Genomic DNA, 16,720 nt, shown 5'->3' with positions numbered 1-16,720 from the left:
CCTTGGAGGTGATGCTCCATGCAAATTCCATCAGCTTTTAATGAGTTATGAGGCCATGATTCTAGGTTGTCACTCTGGGAAAGCCACTTAACCCAATAGAGGCTCAGTTCCTAATCTACACAGAGAAGAGATTATAATGGATAAGCAAGTCTGCCACGTACTGGGTTGGCACACTTGTGTGATGAGATTTGTCGGGAGGTATGGTTCAAGTACTTTGTCATCAAGTGATGGATGTGTGTTTTGTGCGAAGAAGGGGTTATTCCTATATCAATGTCCTCTTCACCCTTCCATTTTCTTCCATGAGAGGAAAGTCTTGGTGTAGTAGGGATTGCAGAGAGCCCAGGGTTGGACAGAGGAACGTTCCAGCTTTTGTAAGTCTCACTCTTCAGGTGAGTGGGCAGTGAGGAAAAAGATTGTGACCCATTAAATTAGATGACCTCTAAGATCCTCTCTAGCCCTCACATCCTGTGGTTACCTGGCTTGTCCTCACAGTGTGCTCACAATACTCCTGACTTTGACATAATTTTAACATTAAAGTCCCAAAGCTGCTGCAGATCACAGCTGCTGGAGAAGTAGCTGGTAGTGGTCTGTTTCCTGAGAGAATTTTCCTGATTCTAGTCAGGCGAGGACCAACCTCCAAAGTCGGATGTTCATTGCAAACCCTGCATTTCCAGTTGCACCATTCCCCGTCCAGCAAGAGGCTCGTCTTTCTCGCCCTTGACCCAGTTCCAGGTGAGCTGTGGGGCAAGGAGCTATGCTGGAGAGGCGCTGTTCCAAAAGCTAAAGACCAGGAAGAGCCTGGTACTCTTTTAACTGAATATACTCTTTCTTCATTTCATCCTCACTGGACTTGATTTAGAGAGCAGTTAATGAAGAGCATGCCATTTTCCCCAGTATTGCATTTTTAAACAACACCATCAACAAACAACCATTTATATACACAAATGTTGCTGAAGGAAACATTTGGCCTTATACAAGAGTATAAACCTCTTTATACAAGGATATGAACCTCTTAGAGTGCCTTTTGTTGACTTATTTTAAAAATACGTAATTTGACATATACAGAATTATTAAGGAATTTTATGCTGGTAGACACCAGTCTCTCCTTGAAAATAGATAGCAGAGTGTTGACTTTCCTGGCCCAGAAAATTTCACTCCCATTAGTCTCAACTATCAGTTGTGGGATCCATTTGTTCTATTTATTAAAGGCAGTCGGGGATCTTGAATTTCTTGAAGGAACATAAATGTGACCATTATACTGAAAAGCAGGTCTCATGGAGTCTAAAAGGGGAGTATTCACTGTGCCTTTAAATTTGTCCTTTGGGGCCAGTTGTTTCCCTGGATGAAATGTAAAGCAAATCTCAAGACTTTCTGGTGACTTCTGAGCAATAAAGAGCCTCTAGTCACTAATTAATATAACCAGTCCAATGCAAATATCAAACCGTGCAAGTTTCATTTAATGTTGTGTCACCTCCCCTTTCCCACTTCAGGTCTCCAACAAGCTTGCTGCCTGCAGTGGGATAGAGGGCAGTGGGCCTCTTTTTCCTTCAATCAAATGTGCTCCTCTTTGTGCATCTTGCCAGCTGAATTTCTAATCCCTGCAGGGTTGAAATGGGGGGATTAGGAGGAGAGGAAAGGGACAGGAAATGTTGTGGTGAGCTGGTGTCATGCTTTCTGGGTCTGGCAGGTGTTAGGAGCTGCCTCCCTCTCTCAGGGGCTCATTCCTGGGCTCTTTTGATACACTCTCTCTACCCCAGCTCTTGGTATCTTTCACCTGTGGATCCCTCCATGCAGGTAATGTCACATCCTCTGGCTGGTTATGGATGGTCCCTGCTCAGCCTTGAGAATCAGCAATGCACTTGCTATTGAGGTCACCTGTTCCCTTCAGGCAGTCCTCTTGGGCTGGATCCAAGTTGAACCTCATTGGTTCTCTCTTACATCTGGCCCACATCAACTCTATCCTTCACCTCCATAAACTTTGGGAGCATAGCCCAGTCCCAACACAGCCATCTTTTCTTGCTTGCCATCAGAGTTGTGGGCCAGCATTCTCCTGTCCTTAAGATTTCCAGGTGGATCAGACACAGGAGGCTACTGTCTGCCATTTCTCAGAAGACACTTATCAAGTCTGCTGGTCGTTGTGTTGAGGCTCCTTTCCCAGGGCTTGAGATGAGTGTGCTCATGTTCTGCCTCTTCCACCTGAGGTGGAGGGCAACTCGCAGCAAACAACTTTCTCCAAAAATCCTCTGATTTCCCAACTACCAATCCTTTTATACTCTTGATATGTGAGAGAGAAGAGTGAAATGCCCCTCGCTACCTTTTTCCCCCAAATACTGCATGGCGGTCTTAGACCACTTTGGATTGTGCCGTCTGATATTTAGGGCTCTCAGCCCAACACTGGGACTAAATGGCTCCATTTTAACATTCTGTTTGTGTATATACACCTACATTTGACCAAATAAACATGGTTCAGCTTGTTTAACCTATTGATCGTCAAATCACTTAATTCAGTTGCTAACAAAACTGAAATAACAAGGCCAATCATTCTACCACCAGGAGTCTCCATCATGTCATCCTGGATTGATTCCTGAACTTAGTCTCCACCTTCAAGGAGTTTATAATATTATTTGGCAAATTGGTTTTATAATTGGAATTTCTGGACGTCGAGTAGAAGACTATATAAAGTTGGACAGCAGGAGACTTCCCAAAAGTACCAATATAGGCAGTAAATGCCATAATGATCATGAGGAGTTTATGGTGATTGAGTACAAGTGTTGCATCTGGTCCTGCACAGACAGAGCACCTCCAGGCCAGCTGACCTGCTGCTGGGTGTATCTTATTAGGGGCCCTCGCATCCATTCTGTTCATATCTCTTGACTTTGTCAGCTGTGTGGTGGATCTCTGGCCACTGGGCCACATTGTTACAGAGTCCCTGAGGGTCCTCAAGAGGAGAAGTCCAAGCTGTGGACTGAGCTGGGACTGAAGAATCTCAGAGTGGACTCAGTGTCCTACTGCAAAGAAACTATCTTAAGCTGTTAGGGCAGGGCTGGGACACTTGGAGACACGCGGGTTTCAGGGCACCTGCTGATCAGAACGTGTCTTCTCACCCGTTACTTTTTGAGGAATGGGTATTGTTCCATATTTTAGATAGTAATAAACACCTGGGAAATGCTAAGTGACTCAAAATAACAGGCAAAACACCGAAACAACCTTTTATCTACGTGTAGTTAGACAACAGGTGGAGTAATTTTATTCATTCATTTATTCTCTTCCAATACATTTACTGAGCACATGTGCCCAGCAGTGAGCTAGGGACCCACAAGGATCTCAAAATCTAGTAAGAAGCATAACACTAAAACAATATGTGGGGCCAGCCCCGGTGGGCTAGTGGTTAAGTTCGGCACACTCTGCTTCGGTGGCCTGGGTTCATTTCCCGGGCACAGACCTACACCACTTGTCTGTCAGTGGCCATGCTGTGGTGGCAGCTCACATACAAAAAGAGGAAGATTGGCAGTGGATGTTAGCTCAGGGTGAATCTTCCTCAGCAAAAAAACCCCAAATCAAAAACAATCTGTGCAATTCAAAGCGACAATCCTATACCTACTCCCATGGAGGATTAAATCTATGTGGTTAAGTTGTTAATTTTAGATCCATGTGCTTGTAACATAAAAACACATTTTAAAACATATTAGAGGAATAGGATGGTATCTTTGATGACAGTGTATTTAATTTTCTCTTAATTGATTTCTGAAAATTTGGAATAGGTTAAATTTAACGTGGAAAAAGAGTCTTAGTAAAAAACTTTCTTTGATGTCTATGTTACAGACGAAAAAACATAAATATACGACAGTTGGGTTTTCTTCTAATAGAAAAACAACTATTTGGCTTCTTTTTTGTTGTTGTTGCTGTTGTTTTTGAGGCAGATTAGCCCTGAGCTAACATCTGCCGCCAATCCTTCTCTTTTTGCTGAGGAAGACTGGCCCAGAGCTAACATCTGTGCCCATCTTCCTCTACTTTATACGTGGGACGCCTGCCACAGCGTGGCTTGGTGAGCAGTGTGTAGGTCTGCACCCGGGATCTGAACCTGTGGACCCCACGCTGCTGAAGTGGAGCACGCAGACTTAACCGCTGCGCCACAGGGCCAGCCCCAGCTATTTAGCTTCTTTTGTAAACATGAAAAATTTATTATAAATATAAAATTGCTTCTTTCCATTAAAAGTATGTTAAAGGTCACAACCATTGTTTTCCTGTCTCTTATTGGGACCCACAATCTCCAAATCCAGAGGTTGTATTTATTGATATGCATAAGTAGAAAGACTAAAAGATATGGTTAAGGAAAATCGCATGATTCGTGGTTTCAACTTTATTGATAATTTTGTGCATAAAAGGATTCTAAATTAGAGTGTAGACAGGGTGGGCCCTGTGGCTGAGTGGTTAAGTTCGCACATTCCGCTGCAGGCAGCCCAATGTTGTGTCGGTTCGAATCCTGGGCGTGGACACAGCACTGCTCATCAAACCACGCTAAGGCAGCGTCCCACATGCCACAACTATGAAGGACCCACAACGAAGAATATACAACTATGTACCGGGGGCTTTGGGGAGAAAAAGGAAAAAAATGAAATCTTTAAATTGGACTGTAGACGCATTTGCCATTTGAGTCCCAACATTTTAGCTGTATATCAAGGCATCTTAATTTCTAATATTTGACAGTTCAGCTTCAAAATATTTCCATTTATTTTTATGAAAGCCACAGCCCTTTTCCTGAAATCATGGCCACAATTTTGTCGACAATCTACCATTTATTTATGGAGTTTAAAATATTTGCTTGTGCTCTACAATGCTTCAGTGCGAGAAAGAGAAGGTGGTTTGCAATGGGTGTAAAAACACTGTAAAATAGTAAAATCTGGCATTTTAACAATTCATTCCAAAAACATACTGGATTCATAAGTGAGTTTCTGTTTTTCAAGTTTACATAGCTTGCTTCTGGTGTCAATGTTCTGCTCCACACCTAAGGTGCCACTACGCATGGTTATTTTTTATCCCCAGGGAAACAGTCCTGATTTGTACTGAATTTCAATGATGTTGTGTTAAGCAAACTATCATTTTGGAATGGTAGCAGGCAAACCTTCAACAACAACTCTTTATTTCATCTAAAACTTTCGGGCCACACAACTCTGGCCCTTATCACACTTTCTGTTACCTTTAATACTCTATTAGCTTGTGCTTCTGGTTCCCAGTAATTGTTAATTACCAAGAAAATAATGACAGCAACTGGGAAGAAGAATGTGCATTTCCTACATCATTGTGTTTAATCTTTGCAACGACCCTTTGAGGTAGGAACTGTTCCAACTTTATAGATCGCCAAGCCTTAATTTGTCCAAATTCATCCAACCTCTAGGTGGTGGAGCTAGTATTCAAACCAAAACACGTGAAAAGATGGTCAGCCTCACTCACAGTCAGAAAGTACCAATTAAAACTGCACAGAGACACTATTTTGAGAAACATCAAAAAGTTCAAAGATCCACCATATTTGTGAGGATGTGGGAGTTCAAATTGTACAGCTGCTATAGAGTGCATTTTGGCCACATCTACTAAAATTAACATTGCACGTATTTACTCCTGTGAGAACTGACTTTTGTACAACATTTCTAATTGTAGCATAGTTGATAATTGGAAAAATCTGGGAACAATCTTAATTGACATTGATGGGGAATTGGTCAAATAAATTATGGTTCTTCCACACAATGGAATACTATGCAGCCATAAAAAGGGGGAAGATGTTTATGTGGCAAAATGGAAAGCTATCCAAGACATATTGTTAATAAACACAAAGAGTATGGCACAATGGCACAACATAGGGCACATATTACTATTTTTAAAAAAGGATGTAGAAGAATGTGTGTGTGTGTGTGTGTTTTAAATGCATGGAATATCTTTTGAAGGAAACCTTTAAAAACTAGTAAGATCTGTTGCCTCTAGAGACGGGAATTGGTGAGTGAAAGGCAGAGGTGGGAGGACATTTTCTCAATATGGCTTTGGAAATATCATCTAAGGTTTCAAACACAATCTGCATTATATACTTATAAATGAAATTGTAAAATGAAATAATATCTGAAAACACATGACAGGTGCTCAATTAACAGTTATCAGGATTTACCTTAGGCGTCTGGTGAGGTGTAGAGATACCAATAAAGAAATCAACTCTAGAGAAAGGATGTTTTTGGATATTTTGGTTGTTGTCAAACTAATCTGAAGAAAAGTTTCAAAAATTGATGATCATGCTCATACTGCACTAGCTTAGAGTGAACAGAAATAATCCTTACTGCCAGTCCAGCTTTCAGAGAGACCAAGGCAATTGGTTTCCTTTGCTAACTCCTTTCCTCCCCATGTATAGACCGGGGTGATAGATAATGAAGCTCTCAATAAGATACAATGCTATTAAAGCCATTGTGAGTGAGGCCCCAAAGGGGTACAGGCTCAGATTCATGAGGTTCTGGTTCAGAGTTTCTACAGAAATTCCTTTAAACAACGTAAAGAGTATATAACTGGAGTTGCAATTGACCAGTGAGAAAATGCTAGATTACCCAAAACAGCAAGCAGGTCAGGGGGGCAAAGGTGGAAAAGTATGTTAAGTATATAGCAAAGTATGAATTTAGGCTGACTGGGAAACATTCATCTGAATGAATGCAGCATTTATTTTCAAGAATAAGCATGTCCAGGTTCATGAGGAAAAGCTATATTTAGTTGGGTCGTTTTTATGCCCATTCTGAAAAAGCTAAATTATCACATCAGAAAGAGTCAGAGATCACATTTTGTGTGAAAGAAAAGCCAACAGAAATGGGACTGATAGACTTAAACTTTTGGGTATTTTATACAAGCATTCAGAAAATAATCTTATTGCTTTTTATGGTCTTCTATCTCTAGCATCACAATATAGTGAGGGAGTAAATTTCAGGTATTGAAATGGTTTCGCCTTTAGTTTTCCTCTGGGAAAATCATTAGTCCCTATGATTTGACTGCTATGGAACGTGTCCTATGAGAGCCATGCCTCTGCCCTGCTGACATGCTTGTGCTTGTTTATTACAGATTATTAATTGCTTACAAAAGAAGAAAGACTGTCCCTGTGAGAGTAAGAAGGACACATCCCTATGGGAATACGAAGAAATTTACTTAAGCTCTGTAGGGGTTAACCAAGGGATGGTTTGATACGGCTCATTCTCATTTTGAATTTCCAAATTTCTTGTGAAAGAAAAGCACAGACTATGTTTTACATGCAGATTCCTCCTCCCTGGCCCTCTGTTTTCCTTTTCATGCTTTTGCATGTCGACAAAGTAGAGATTTCGTTAGTTTAATAAGAATTCCTTTTTTAAAATTCAAATACTTGCCTCTGAGGCAACAATGGAAATTAGTTCAATCAGCTATGTTCCTATCAACTGCAGGCTGAAATTAAGACTTGAGCCGACTGGAATTTTGAAAGGCTGGGGGTTGGGAGGGTGAGGCAATTGTACGACTTGAACTCTGGGCTCCCCATGGAAATCGAGGCCTAAGAATGTTGGGTTGAGGAAGGAATGTCAGGGACTGGGGCTGTGAAAAGGAAGCTGAGCGAGTTGAGGACACACCTGTAAGAGAGAACACATCGGCCGGGCAGGCATCTTTCTCTGCTGTGAGTTTTGATTAGAGTTCTGGGTCTTAGTGGCGTGATCCATGTTGATTAGGTCTGGCCTGCAAAGACCTCGAGCAGAAACAGGCTTGACAGCAGATAAGGATGAGGTAGAGATGTATTGAGGACAGGAAATTGAGAAAAAGGACAGGGTGGAGAAAAGGGAAAAAAATTACAATCTGTACAATTTAATCATTCATCAGTGTTTGGCATAAAAGTTTGTGGGATTATTTTTTTCTTTGTATTTATGGTACAAAAAGCTGCCGGCAAATGTCACTAAAAATAATATCTTTCTTTGAGAATCAACCAAAAATTTGCTGTTAAATTCTTCTGAATCTTTGAGTGTTTATAATCTTATTCCCAATAATCTTTCCAGTTCTTTTAAGAGGCTACAGTTTTCAGGAAGATTAGCACTTTTTGATCATAAAGTGGTTTCCTTGAGAAGTGTGATGGCAAAATGGAAAGGCACTTTAATGTCTTTCAAATTAGATTCTTTTGGAAATTGAAATGTATCAAATAAAGTAAAGCAATTAATTTTTTTGGTTAAAGGTATTACATTCCTCACATTTGTACAATTTAGCAGATACAAGAAGGATTTGAAGTTTTGCTTTAGCTAGAAAGTTCAATTCAAATGATATGGATATGTGTCAGACCTTAATGAACTGTCTTCCGAGAGTAATGAGTGGAAGGTGGATAGCTCATTTCTTCATCTTTTATAAGGCAAGTCATTTCTCTGAACACAAGTTGTTTCAATGTTTTTAACTTATATTCTCAAACACTTCTCCCCATTCCTTTCCTAGTGATTTGAGAATGTGTCTTGTTGCGTTTTCCAAAGAGTTGGAGATTTTTAAGACAGTAAGAATAGCCCACTGAGCCATCAAGATTATGTCTTAATTTGATTATGCTGATAGTGGCCCACACAGAAGAAGAAAGAATGCAGTATCCATATGGAGAGACGAGGGCTGGGGTAGAGAGAAGGATGCATCTTAGATTTGAAGACCCAGATTCTAGTCCAGCTCCTCTGGTTGTATGACCTCCAGCAAGACTCCTCTGCCTTTCTGGGCTTCAGTTTCGTTATAAATACAATTGGACTTGACAATGCATAAAGGGATCATCAATTATAATAGCCTATTAAGATAAGAAATGATAAAAAAAAACTGAGTTGTTCCAGAAAATATGAATCTGCTTCCAAATTTTTCTGTAAGTTGTGGTTCTGAATTCTAGCCATGATATTCTTTCCTTGTGAGTTAAGTTATTGAGGAAGTCAGTCAACAATGCAAATATGATATCTAGGAGGGGCTTAAACATTCATTATTCAAATAGTATTTATTGGGGGCCAACTAAGCATCAGGCATTGTACTAAGCAATGGACTCATGACTTGGAAAAAGACAATCCTTGTGTATCTTTTTGTGAATTTAAAGATCAGTGAGAGGATACAGAGAAATACATAGGAAATTCCAACAGCGTGATAAGGGCTATAACCAGGGGTGTTTAGGGAGCTCTGGGCATTCACAGGAGAGGCACTCAATAGGAAATCAAGGAAGGCTTCCTGGTGGCTGTGATGTCTCAAGGGAGACATGAAGGATGAATGGGAGTAAGTTTGATCAAGAGGGATGGGAGGAAGATTCCAGGCAGAGTAAATTGCGTATGTGAATATTTAGACACAGACAAGAGTCCAGAGGGTTTGAGGAACTTGAAAGTAATTCATTATGGCAGGAGAACAGAATCTGTGGGCGAGTGGGTGGGAACTGTGGAGAAAGCAGAATAATAATTCAAGTTCTTTTACTCTGGATGAAGGTAACTCCTGTAATGTGGAGAATGGATAGTGAAACAAAAAGGCTGGAAGCACAACTTGGGAGAGAGGATAGTGGCCTGAAAATAATGACGATGAGAAAAGGGAGTAGACTCAAAAGAGATCAAGGAGATGGATATAAAAAAGATTTGTGATAGATCAAATATAGGGAATGGGAAAGAGGGTCAGAGCTGAGGGCTGGATTTTTTTGGCTTGTACAATTACATGAACAGCAATGCCATTTGCTGAGATAGGAAACAGAGGGAGGAGTAGATCTGAGGAGAAGATAAGTTAATTTTGGAAAAGTTGAGCTTCAAATGGCTAGTAAATAGTAGGCACTCAATGAATATTTATTGAATGAATGAACATGCAAGTAAAAATGTCTAATAGCTATCTGGAAATGTGAATCTCCTGACCAAGAAAGAGATCTCAGTCGGAGATTTCTATTTTTACGTCTTCGATGTACAGATGAAACTGAAAACCCTGGGATTGATTGAGATCATCCGGGGGAAGGACTATAGAGGAGACAAGGGGGCCTAGGGACTGAACCCAGACAAATACCAGCACCTGAGCGCAGACGGGGCAGAGATGCTAGCAGAAGAAGCTGAGTAGAAGGAGCCATTAACATAGGACTAAACACTAAACCCCTAGAGGTAACCTCTGTGATGACAGACATACTTGTTTAGCTCATTTTTGGGGTGCCTGCTATGGATTGAATTGTGTCTCCTTAAAATTTACACAATGAATCCCTAAGCTCCAATGTGACCATCTCTGAAGATAGGGTCTTTAAGAGTCATTAACAAAGTCATAAGGGTGGAGCTCTAATCCAATAGGACTGCGGCCTTATAAGAAGAGAGAGCTCTCTCTGCTATGTGAGGACACAGGGAGAAGGCGGCCATCGGCAATCCAGGAAGCGAGCCCTCACTAGAACTTGACCACGCTGGCACCCTGATCTCAGACTTCAGCCTCCAGAACTGTGAGCAAATACATTTCTGTTTTTAAGCCACCTGGTCCACGGTATTTTGTTATGGCAGCCTGAGCTAATTAAGATAGTGCCCGACACTTGGAAATAGTCCTGGTAAATAGTAAGCAAACAATATTTATTTTATTGATTACAATTGACATATGACATTGTATTATCAGTATTTTTTCAGTCAATGGAATGAATGAGTCATTCCTTGGCATGCCCATAAATATATCACTTCTCTGAAATGGTGTAATTTTAATTGAGGGGGTTGGGAGAGAGGAGGAGCATTGGCTAGCATGAGGGTCCTGGGTACTTAGGGAGAGTGAGAGGGAGCGGGTTATCTAGATGAGTGTGGTAACAAAAGAGGAAGAAAGACCTGAAAAGTCTCAAAATGCACAAATCTTTTTTTTTTTACCATTTGGCTAACACTGGTTCTGAAATTGGGTATGGTTCTTGGTTAATTATTGGGTGTGTGTGTGCATGTGTGTAAAGACCCTCCTTAACATTAGAGAGGACTATTTGAGTCAATGTGAAACTAGGCACAATCTGGATATTGCTCTCCACAGAGAAGTAATACCCCAAGCTGGCAATGAGATTCCTCACGTAAACAACAGATACAGGAAGCAAGAGGGACACAGTGTAATAATAATTGAAATAATTGAAATTCTTTTATCACTCATGGTACTTATAGTGGAATTACTTTCTAAATTGTCTTCTGCCACATGCAATACAGGTAAATTATGTAGAAAGATTCTAAAATATTAAAAAATAATTTCTAAGGAAATGTAAGATGCAAGTTACTAAATTTTATTAAGCTGGTGAATTAAATCTGAATCACTGGCTGATTCACAATAAGGAGTAGCTGTTCTCCCTGACAACCCCAAATTCAAACTACCTCCATCAAATCCTGGGTGGGAAGCCAGGAAATGGCATCTGAGGTTCTCAGGGTCTGTGAGAATAAGGATCTTGGGCTCGATTCTTGGTTTACAAATTACGCCTTTTTTTGTTATTGTTTTGGAGTGGCAGTAGGGAGAAAAGGCTGTTTAGAAGCATAGTGAAGACTCTTGATTCCATTTGGCTTTTCATTAACTTGTATTTTTGCAGGCTTAGGTAACAGGTGATCATGTAAAACCTGTTATACTTAAAAAGGTCCATGAAGATAGTGTTGGTAAAATTCTGTGGCCTAGAGGGAGCTGATCCCAGGGAGAAGGCTCTGGCTGAGAGAAAGATAGCTCTGTACCTTGATGCCCTGGAAAGCTGCATGCACAGCACCTGACTAGTTGTGTCATTAGTTGGAAATGGGGTATAGGTCCTCCAATATATAAGAGGTTATGGTCCACATTCTGGGCCAGGAGGCAAAATAAATCTATGGTGATAAAAAACAGAATAGTGGTTGTCTAGAAGGGCTAGGGGTTGACTAGAACAGGGCATGAAGGGAACATTCTAGGGTGATGGAAATACCCTGTGATTTCATTGAGATGGTTGTTGCATGGGCATATCCACCTATCCAAGCTCATTGCACTGTATGCATAAGACATGTGCATTTCACTGCATATAAATTTTATCCCATAAAACAAAAGTCAAAAGCCAGTTGAAAAAAGTCTGGGAGCTAATCAAAAGCCCTTAAAACAAATACTCTGAACTATTTTTAAAATGAGCAGAAAGTTAAAAGGAAAATTTTCATTTTAGTTCCACTTTAGAGGAAAATGAATGGTGTCAAATAAATGCTCAAAGACAAGCTCCCAAATGGGGCATTTATAATCAAAATAATGATCAGTTTGAACCTAGCTAACCTTCATGTCTCAGAGTGAAGGGACCATTTCTAGTAATATAAGCTATTTTGGAAATATTTCCACATTTATTTTCTTTCGTGTTTCTGTTGGAGGAATAATGTTTTTGTAAATGTAAAAAGCTTTTAATGGAGCTAGAGAAGAAACTATGTTTGGTCATAATATTATCTGGTTACAAACTAAAAATTCAGAGCTCTCTTGTGAATCACGCTGCCAAGAATTGCAGCCTTAACCTCCAGATTGTATGAATTTGAATTTTGACTTTATGGCCTCAGTCAGTATGGACACACAAAGATCATCTTTTAGCAAAAACAGTTTTGAAAAATAGTAGAACATTACATGGGAAGTTAGCTTTCAGAGATGGTTATCCAGGTAGATGTAATATTATTTTATTCTTTTAAGAATCTGGATTAATAAATTAACCAATATTTGATGACCTAATATGACACAGTGCTAGGCACTCAGAGAATTCCCAAATACCTCTATGCAGACCCTGTCCTCAAGGAACTTTTGAGCAGGAGGAGGGTGTAAAAAATACATAAACAACTCTAATTCAGGGAAGAATGTAATAAATGCATGAGAAAACTCTAATTCAGGGAAGAATGTAATAAATGCACGAGAAATACCATTGGAGTTCAGGGAAGAGGAAATTCCCTTTGAATGAGGAACAAAGGAAGGCATTATGAATGGGGTGGCAGTTGGGCTGGACCTTAAAACAGGGTATGCCTTCCACTGACAAGCCAGCAAAATGGGGATCATAGGCAGAGAGCATCATCAGGAAAGCTCTGAGTGCTTGGAGTGTCAAGTTTTCACTTGGCCAAAGCATAGTCTACATGTCGGAGGAGAGACACTAGACAGGATAGTCATAGGAAGAGAGGAAGCCCTGACTTTGAGGAAGCAATGACTCGGGTGAAGGATGGAACCGAGAAGATGGATCCTGAAGGAATAAAAACCAAGAAAATAAAAGACAGCAGAATCGGGGAAGAAGTGGGGGGAAGGAAGAAGCAGAGGTCCCGAGGAATCTCTTACAACAGGTAAGGTAATGAGGGGCGGAAGCAGGGTCATAGAACCGGAAGGAAAAGGGACAGATGGCAAGGCTAGAATGCTCTGGAATATGACAGGCAAGGGAATGACAGCCCTCAAAGAAGACTGTGAAACTTTAATCTGGGTGACTGGAGGGACAGTGACGGTGTTCACAGACGGGAGTTGAGAGGAACACCATTTTGGGTGGTGAGAGAATGGTGACTCATCTTTTGAACAAGCCAGCAATGCCCAGGAGACTGCTGGAAAGCTGGGTCTGGAGATACACTTAGGGGTGGAGCTAGAGAAACAGACTTGATCGTTTTCGCCTGTGAGTGCCAGGACGTCAGGGCAGGGTGTGAGGTCATCCAGTGTGACGGGGTGGAGAAAGAAGAGGAGAGAGCTGGGAGATGGACTGTGAGGTTGTTTGGCAGAAGCACTGGAAGAAAATTGGCAAGGTTCAACATCCTTTTCTACCCTCTATCACCAAGCCTGAGGGATGAATCTTACAAAGGAGAAGAAAGAGAATGCCGGAGAGAAAGTGTTCCAGAAAACTGCCTTTATTGGACATCTTGGAGTAACTTTGATTGTTAGCCTGATAATAATCGAAGTCTATGAAGAGAGAGCTAGACTTCCTGTCCTTCTTACACTCAAGGGGAAGACCTGCAGATTCCTCATCCTTTCTTTCTTCCTCCTTCCTTCTTTATTTCTCTCCTTCCTCTTCCCTTCTCTCTCCTCCCTTCATTGCACCATTTTGTTTCATTTTGGACGGGCCTCGTGCATGGGTGGCCACGTTGACCCAAACGAGGAGTTAGGATTCACCATCGTCACCCGCATACAAAGGATAACTGGCTTACTTTTCAATATTTGACTTTATTGCTGATTGTGGAGAGGGCTCCTCTGTGCTCCGATATTATGGGCCTTTAAAGTACAAGATCTATTTTTGCATTATGACATCATTAACATTTTTGTAATTTTTGGAAAAATAACTTTTTACTTCTTTCTTTGTACTGGTCTAAAGAGCCACTCATAAATCTCTTAGTAACTGCATAGGGTCCCATGGCCAGAGACTGGCCACTCCTGGCATTGCGATTAGGGTCATTTAATACCCAAGGCAGTGACTAATGTTTGGCAGCAAAGGGTCCACTAGGTGTCACATGTCCTGAAAGCCTGGGCGAGGGCGCACTAGGAGTAGCTTATTATCGTGTGTTAGTATCATGGTCTAGAGAAAAGTTGAAGACCAGGTGGATCCATGTGGGCATCGCTGGGGATTGAGAGCCCCCTTCCCATACTGACACTAGTACAACCAGAGAGCCTAAAACCAGTTTAAAACAAAGACACCCACCTTTGTCTTATCTCCATACTCCATACTTTTAACACTATATTTCTTTTGTATGTTTACAGAAAGCGGTCAACTGAGCTCTTCATGGAAAGGTTTGTGGGTTTGGTCGACGAGGTGGAGGAATATTATATTTCAGCTGGAAACACATCCCTAGAATGCCAAAACATTTATTCCAAAGTCTGGTTTCCTGGTGCAATCGGAGGCATGGCAATAGTGTGTCTGTTCAGAGCCTAGGGGCTAGGGCCAGCAAGGCATGTGATCCAAGTATATCCCAGAAGGCCTTTATTGTTAAATTATATTCTTCAGGAGAAACCGCCCATGTTACATTTTGTAAATTTGATAGCCGTATACTTTTGACTGGCATTCTATTTTAGCCGTAAGCCTATGATTTACGGCAAGCCCATTCTCCCTCTTGCTTAGGGTGGCAGTGGAAAGCATGGGGCACTTTCCAGGCTCCCAGGATAAGGAGCAAAGGAGGCTGGAGTTTTGCTTCTCTTCAATAATGCTGACTCTAGCTGTGTCACACTGCTCCCCAGGAGCTGACAGCAAGCTTCTCCTCACTCCCCACTGCCATTCATCCAGCTCTGTGCAGCAGCCCAGCTGCTGCGTCTGCCGGGAGGGGCTGCCCAGCGCCCTGCCTACTGGCTGCTTCCCCAATCCCTGCCATTCCACACACAAGCACATCCACACACGCTCTGCGGTGCTCACACACGGAGCCACCCGCACATGCGAGCACATTCTTTCCTTCATTCTCACTGTCAAGCCCTTGATTCACCAAGCCCATGGAACATTTCTGGAAAGACGCTCTTGATCCAGCAGGGTAGGCTTGTTTTGATTTCTCTCTTTGTAGGCTTAGCATTTTGAGAAAGCAACTTACCTTTCTGGCTGGTGTCTGTATCCTAGCAGGCAGAGAAGGACTTGCTGTTATCCATGGGTTGATGTGTGTGTCTCTTTTTTCTTCCAAGACTTGTAGGATTCTTTGTGCCATTTCTATATAATTTGGCAGGTTCAGATTCTTAAGAGCCCTAGGAAGTGCTTTTGCATGTGTTTAAAAAAGACATTTGCAAATTGGAAGTGTGATTTACGAAAACGAAATCATCTGTAAAAAAATTGCTTTGGAAAGTAATGGTTGCTGGCCATAAAGAGAAATATCTGTGATCCACCTAATGTGTTTTTAACCCTTTCTTTGCTTATAATTTATAGTTACTGATGCTAAGCTCAATTTTAGCTTCATATGAAATCAGCTACTCTGCATATTGTCCCCAGATAGTCTGTCTGTTCTTGTAAGAATTAGGTAAAACGCGTACTTATTAGTATAAAAATAACCAAAAGTATTGTTATTAGTAACAGCAACCTTGGCATCTTTAAATGCCATGAATAATTTGTCAGGTACTCTGCTGGGTGTTTGGGATGGCAATTATGGCAAGGTATACATGGTTGTGTCTGATGATCACATCAGAGTCTTTTAGGCTGGGGCAAAGGAAGTTGATGAAAAAGTATAAACTACCCAAGAATATGGGTGCACAGTATATTTACCCCCTTTTTTGTTTATATATATGGTGTGTATATGTGTGTATGCTTTTACTTTTAATTCAGTTCAAAACTTTTTCCTATTCCTTTTTATCTGGATATTTGATTCTGCATATCCCACCCCAAGTGAACCGAGTAGGTCCAATTGTAAAATTAAAGAACAAGAAATGTGTCATTGCATTTTAAAATTTCTTGGTTAGACCAACAGTGTAACATAATTGCCAAAGATTTGGTTAATGAGCTGAGGTTATGTTTTGTCTGAAAAGGTCATATTTCATATTCAGTTTTCTGAAGTTTTCGTTGCATAACCTGTGGCAGGCATGAACACCCATGTGCGCCTAACCAAAGGTTTTTGTGAATCATCATTCACATGAGAATTCCTAGTGGGAGGAAGTACAGCACCGTGGTCCAACACAAATAGACAAGTCGGGCTGCGAGAACCTCAGGAGGTCCTGACCAGAAGGGACCGCTTTGGGAGAATTTTGCAGATAAGGAAACTGAGCTCCGGCAGCGTTCTCCTGATGACAAAACGCATCTCTTGCTATACGTACACCTTAAATCTCCACCCCCTTCTCCCGGGATGCCTTCTGTCAGTCCATGCAGCTGCTAAATATAGCTGTC

General features: G+C 41.2%; 1 protein-coding gene across 10 annotated transcripts in view; it reads left to right on the top strand.

Moving 5' to 3' along the window:
- The window catches only part of ESR1 (estrogen receptor 1), a 345,943-nt gene that overhangs the window by 78,699 nt on the left and 250,524 nt on the right, over nucleotides 1–16,720 (top strand). For 5 of the 10 annotated variants that reach the window (XM_070603030.1, XM_070603021.1, XM_070603024.1 and 2 more), the window contains exon 1: nucleotides 15,240–15,389. The exons of 4 other annotated variants lie outside the window; for them this stretch is intronic. The gene's annotated coding sequence lies outside the window, so the exon portion shown is untranslated. Of the gene's footprint in view, nucleotides 1–15,224; nucleotides 15,390–16,720 lie in introns of those variants that run through there. One more of the 10 variants, XM_070603026.1, reaches the window with a different exon arrangement.

Source organism: Equus przewalskii, chromosome 32, assembly GCF_037783145.1.
Source record: "Equus przewalskii isolate Varuska chromosome 32, EquPr2, whole genome shotgun sequence".
NCBI classification, from domain to species: domain Eukaryota; kingdom Metazoa; phylum Chordata; class Mammalia; order Perissodactyla; family Equidae; genus Equus; species Equus przewalskii.
This window is presented reverse-complemented; position numbering and strand designations above follow the sequence as displayed.